The sequence below is a fragment of the Zootoca vivipara genome, chromosome 11 (assembly GCF_963506605.1).
Source record: "Zootoca vivipara chromosome 11, rZooViv1.1, whole genome shotgun sequence".
In the NCBI taxonomy this organism is placed as follows: domain Eukaryota; kingdom Metazoa; phylum Chordata; class Lepidosauria; order Squamata; family Lacertidae; genus Zootoca; species Zootoca vivipara.
Window position 1 is genome coordinate 34,670,924 of NC_083286.1, and position 5,883 is coordinate 34,676,806.

The following is a 5,883-nucleotide window of genomic DNA, read 5'->3' on the forward strand; positions in this document are numbered from 1 at the left end:
ACCTGTCACAGATAAAAACATGAATTTCTGGGAGGGAAATAGCTCCCTCCAGTGGACGGCAAAGGAACAGACACCATTTCTGTACTGGTGCCACACCCCACCCGCCCCTCCTCCTTCTCCTCCTACCTCACCACCACCCGCCCCCTACTCCTACTCCTCCTACTTCACCAGGCCGCTCCAGAGCAAGACCGGGCCCACAACTCCCCTCCGCCGACTCTGGCCATGGCAGGAGAGGCAAGCCCGGTCCCACCACCACTCCCGCACCCCCGCCGCCACCCTCTCCAGAATCAGGCCTGGCCCTGATCCCACATCCGTCACCCCCAACGCCTCCTGCAGAGCCAGGCCAGGCCCCGATCCCATGTCCAACGTCACAGACTCCAACTCCACACACACGTTGGGCCCACAAGTCCCCTCCGCCAGCTCCAACATCGGGAGAGATGGGCCGGATCCTGCCACCAGACCACGCCCCAAAACCACCTCCACCATGGGGAAAACGGGTGACCGTCCCCAACATTACCTACAGGTACCCCCCTCACCCACCGGGATCCACGAGGGGACCCACACAGAACTTCCCCAAACTACAAATACTTTACATGGGGGGGGACCAGACAGGGGTCAGGGGGTGGGGCACATCCTCCCCTTGTCCTGGGAAATGGGGCCCCTGACTAAGGCACGGCAATGTGCGGCCAGGTACAGCTACCGGTAGTATATATACAGTGGTACCTCGGTTTACAGACACAATTGGTTCTGAATGTCTATACTTAACCTGAAGCATGCTTAACCTGAAGCGAACTTTCCCATTGAAAGTAATGGAAAGTGGATTAATCTGTTCCAGGCAGTCCACGGAGTACTTAAACTGAAGCGTACTTAACTCGAAGCATGAGTGTAATTGGTTCCGGAAGCCCATACTTAACCTGAAGCGTACTTAACCTGAAGCGAACTTTCCCACTGAAAGTAATGGAAAGTGGATTAATCCGTCCCAGACGGGTCCGTGGAGTACTTAAACTGAAAGTACTCAAACCAAAGCGTACTTAAACCGAGGTATGGCTGTACAGTGGTGCCTCGACTTATGAAGGTGATCCGTTCCGCGGCGCTCTTCGTAAGTCGAGGTCTTCGGTTGTCGAAGCGTCTGTTCTGCGCATGCGCGAAGTGCGATTTTGCACTTCTGTGCATGCGCAGACCGCGCATGCCGCTTCTGCGCAGGCACAGAACACACACACAGCAAAAATTCTTCAGGGGTTATCGAGTTCATAAGTCGAAACCTTCGGAAGTCGAAGCATTCATATGTCGAGGTACCACTCTATATAAAAAGAAATGCAATGTATGCCACCTTGAACTTCTTGGATAAAAGGCAGGATATAAATAAATGAAGAGGAGTGAGCAGAGTTCAAGCGAGAGTAGGGGCAGAGGCCTTAGGGGACAGGTGGAATCATAGAATTGTAGAGTTGGACAGGAGCCTGAGGACCATCTAGTCCTATTCCCTGCAATGCAGGAATCTCAGCTGAAGCATCCATGGCAGAAGGTGATGCAACCTATAGACGTCCTCAACATTTGACAAGCCTTTCACTGACCGCAAATGAAATTACTGGGGGTTCTTTGCTCTGACCACAGTTCCATCCCCAAGAAAATTAATAAGCTCCAAAGCTTTTCACTCGGTGCCTGTCAAGATATTGAAAAACAGCCAACGTTGCCGAGCCAGAAAACCCCTCCCAAATAGCTTTAGTTTGAAACAATTAACATCTCGAGTTTATCTTCTCTTTCAGAAAATGGCTAAAAGGGTATTTAAAGCCAACAATGCTGGCATTCATCAACAAGAGCTCATCTGGACTCATCAGGAGCCTTTGCCAGTACATGTTCTTTCAGTTGATGGCAACAGTAGCAAGGCACGGAGTCCTGGGATGAGAAAGCATTCAGCAGTTCTTGCATAAAAAGAGTCAATGGAAGGAAATTGTCATTGCAAAGAGAAAAGGAATAAGCCTGGCTCAAGCAGCATTTGCCCAAAGTCTATCATTCAGTGGGCCAATGCCACCCAAGAAAGACAGGTTCTCTTTCTTCCAAAATGTGTGAGTGTGATTAATCATCCTTGCGCTTGAATGTTTAGTACAAGAGAAGCAGGAGGAAGATGTTTGCATGTGTACTGGATCATACAGAAATGCCCCTGAAAGTGAAAAGAGGCTGAACACGTCAAAGGTGAACACATTGATGTAGCGGTGGCTGCTGTGGCTGCAGTGGCACACTCCCAGCGGTGGCATTTCTCGGGAGAGGGAAAGAGCTGAAGATAAGGAATGTGCAACAGACGCACAGAGATTCCTCAAAAAATAAATCTGTGTCCCCAGTGTTCCTGAGCCAGGAAACAAGAATGTGTTCCTTGCAGGGGCTGACTAGATCAATTGGTTGTGTTCAACCCTTTTAAATTCAGGCTTGCTATTGTCATGCCAGCACTGGAGGAGGAAAAACTTAAACACGTAGCAAAGTTCCCCAAAAATAGACCAGAGGCAACTGTACTTCATCCAGCAGAGCTTCACTTGCTACTGAAGGCAAATGAGCAGAATGGTCACAAATCCAGCACGTTCAGGATTGGCACAGTCCATAAAAATCCAGTTGCAGCACTTACAATAAAACTTACAACAAGACTAAAGCTTAACACTAAGCAGACTATGTACAAAACACCACACCAGAACAAAGAGACAGAGAGAGAAAGTAAAACCCAGGCTCCTTCCGGCCTATATTTCTAGTCAGCATGACCTTGCAGAAAGAGATAAGAGAGCCAGTTCAAGCCAGCTGTACTCAGCTTCTCTGAAGGTATATAACCCAAGCAATCATGAAGCGTCTTTCACACAGAGAAGCTCCCAGAAACCCCTTGAATGAATTAGAATAGGAAAGATATCTACACATTGGATCACTGGTTTCTGTACTAATAAATGCAAACTGGACAGCTATCTACCAAGCAAACTACACTTTCGTACCTTCAGGGTCCCATTGGGGATGATGCTGGTGTTTGTTTTGTGTTTGCTACCAGTGTTGATTGGCTGTTTGTCAACACCTCCACTGCCAATCCAAAACTGCCGCCACGCTGACCTTGCTGGCACATTGTGTGCCCCACCCCCAATCTCTCCCCTGGCAGGTGCAGCACTGCTGCTGTGAGGGTGTCTGTCACTCACCCCATTCCTACCCCCTCACACACTACTTCTGCATCCCTTTTTTTGGCTCTGACCAAAAAGGGAGTGGTCTCCGACTCCATTTTCCTGTGGGCCAACGTCCCATCTTAGTTCTTCCACCCTCCGTTCTTCCACAGCCAGGAAACATGGACGGCATTTTTGAAGATGAGGGTTCTTCAAGACCTTCCCTGCCAGAAGTCCCACAAGCAACACAGAGGGCATGGAATTATGAACAGCGCTGGCAGATTTCAGCAGACTATTTCAGCTGCTGTCATGTAGGAGTCAGAATGAATAGTCCTCTCCGGTAATGAATCTAAATCAGGAATGTATGAAAAATATGTTACCTCTTTTGTCTCAAGGGAATATGCTAACTCACCACACAAGGAAAGCAAGAGACATCTGCCAACCTCCGGGGCGGGATGATTAGCATATAAACAGGCCTAAGTCTAACGAGGACATCTTCTGAAAGGTATTATGGAAAGCAGGAAGTGTGCTGGAAGCCTATAACACACCTATCTGCATTCAAAGGGAATCTTTGAAGTTCTGCATATTAATTGAAAGGAAATTGGAAAGCTTCCATCAAGGAATGCTGGGCTTTATTATATCTTGGCTACAACAACTAATTATGTAGAAATAGGAAAGGAAGCTTATTCAAAAGTATAATTGTTATTTAATTTCACAGAAATTAACAGCAGAACTAGAGTTTGGTGGTGCAGCGCATGCAGGAGGTCTCAAGTTCAATCCTTGCTCCTTCCAGTTAAAAAGATCTTATGGTAGTGGCCAACTAGGTTTTACTCAAAGTAGACACATTGAAATTAAAGAACACAACTAAGGTTCATTGAGGTTAATGGGTTTATGCTCTCAGAAAAAAATCAGTTGAATGATACCCATGGGTTGCAAAAGATAGGGGGAAGCTGCTGCCGTTCGGAATATAGACCATCCTTCTCCACCTGGCTCCCTTCCAAATGTTTTGGACCTCAGTGGTTGCAGACAGACAGTGTCAGGAGCAGGTCAGCAATAAATCACACTGGTGTCAGCAAAGTTAACTCTTTATTCAAGGAAACAAGGTTGACTCAGGAGGCCAAGTCTAGTGAGCACAGAAACTCGTCCCAGTAGATCTTGCTCCTAGGGGGCAGTTGTGGGGGCTGAAGGTCCCCGCCTTCCCACAGTTCCCTACATCATCTCCTCCCCTGGGAGGAGTCTCAGATTCCTAAGCAATCTGAGACTTTGTTGTCGTTCCTGTCTTTGCTGTCTTCATACAACCACACACTAAAAGCAAAAAGCAAAAAAACTTGACCCACCATGATCATGCTGGCTAGGGAGATTGGGAGGTATAGTTTGAAGCAAGTGAGGACCCTAGGTTGGGAAAAGCTGGGATAAACAATGCTGCACTAAATGAGCCAGTGTAACTTTATGGTGAAAAACATGGAACGGCTCTGGTTTAAACTGGCCTCTTAATTAGGAGCTCAACTGATTACAGTGTATTTAGATTGACCAAAAATATATATGATGTAATGGAAAATTAGGTTGTTTACAAGATTCTTTGGACCGAGCAGGCAATTCTGGCTTAAGGAATGCTTGCTTGATCTTCTTGGAGATAATTATAGTGAGGATAACAAGGAGTACTGATAAAGTACAATGAACTGGAAGACCATGCTTAGTGCTTAGGGCTTTGGGGTCGAAAATCATTTCGAATGTGTGTGAGAGAGCGACACCCCCATAGCATCAAAAGCATGAATTGTCCTGAATGCACACTGATTAATTAGTTTTTATTTATTATTATTATTACATTTCTATATGGCCCTTCAAGCGAGGATCACAGGGCAGTTTACAATATAAAAACACCAAAATACCAGTACATGCCATAATAACAAATAGAAACAATACCTTCCCCCCCCCCCCCGGTGCTGAAAAATATATAATGAAGGCTGAGCCTCCCTGGGGAGAGCATTCCACCAATGGGGAGCCACCACAGAAATGGCCCATTCTCATGTTGCCACTCTCTGGAGGAGGCACACGAAGAAGGGCCTCAGATGATTATTTCAGGGTCCGGGTTGGTTCATATGGTGAGAGGTGGCCCTTGAGGTCTTGCGGTCCTGAGTCATTTAAGGCTTTACAGGTCAGAACCAGCATTTTGAATTGGGCCCAGAAACTAATTGGCAGCCCATGCAGTTGGGCCAGGATTGGCGTTATTTGCCCAAACCATCTTGCCCCAGTGAGCAGCCTGGTCGCTGAATTCTGCACCAGCCAAAGTTTCCAAACTATCTTCAGAGGCAGCCCTGTGTGCTTGTCTAGAGATGCTCTTTATCCAATCAGCAGGGCTGTGTACAGGGAGACTGTGTACACCTCATAAATTTAAAGCACATTCCTTTCACCAAAGAATCCTGGGAGCTGTAGTTTGCTAAGGGTGTTGGTAGTGGTAGCTCTGGGAGGGATACACTAGAATTCCCAGGATTCTTTGCAGGAAGTCATGTGCTTTAAAGGTATGATGTGAACACAGGCTGGAAGCAGCTCTCAGGCTTGCCCTCCTGTGGATGTTGGGGATTGAATCTGGGACCATTTCCATGCAATGAATACACTCTACCATTATGCTTGGGAGGAGTGGGAGGCACTGTGGTCTAAACCACTGAGCTTCTTGGGCTTGCTGATTGGAAGGTTGGCAGTTCAAATCCGTTGCTCTGTCCCAGCTCCTGCCAACTTAGCAGTTTGAAAGCACACCAGTGCA